Below are 503 nucleotides of genomic sequence, written 5' to 3' on the forward strand. Positions count from 1 at the left end.
AAAATAGGGTTTCAATCATGAAAAACCAAAAAAATCAGTTTCAATGCTGATTCTATCAATTTTATTAATCAGTTTCAAGGCTGATATTTATCGGTTTCAAGGCTGATATTAGCAAGATGGAATCAAGCAATCTGATTTTAGGAATACGCAGAAGAAAGTCTCAGTCTTTACTGTCACAATACCTTCAAAGGCTGCACTTGGCAATTCCAGTGAGAGACTGCAACATTCGTGTGAGTCTAGACGGAGACAACCTCAAAACATTCAATTCGGATTATGCAATACATGGATTCTATTTTAGGGTTTATCAATTCGAATTAGGGTTTATATTATAACAGATTCTAACATGCAATATTAAACCTCAAATCATTCAATCAGGTTATAAAAACTATCAATCCTAACTCACACGGATTTAAACCTCAAAGAAACATTCAATCAATCAAATAAAACAATCCATGTACACGTAATTTAGGGTTTACAGATTTTAGGGTTTCACTTTGAACATT

The sequence above is a fragment of the Brassica oleracea genome, chromosome C4, assembly GCF_000695525.1.
Source record: "Brassica oleracea var. oleracea cultivar TO1000 chromosome C4, BOL, whole genome shotgun sequence".
NCBI classification, from domain to species: Eukaryota; Viridiplantae; Streptophyta; class Magnoliopsida; order Brassicales; family Brassicaceae; genus Brassica; species Brassica oleracea.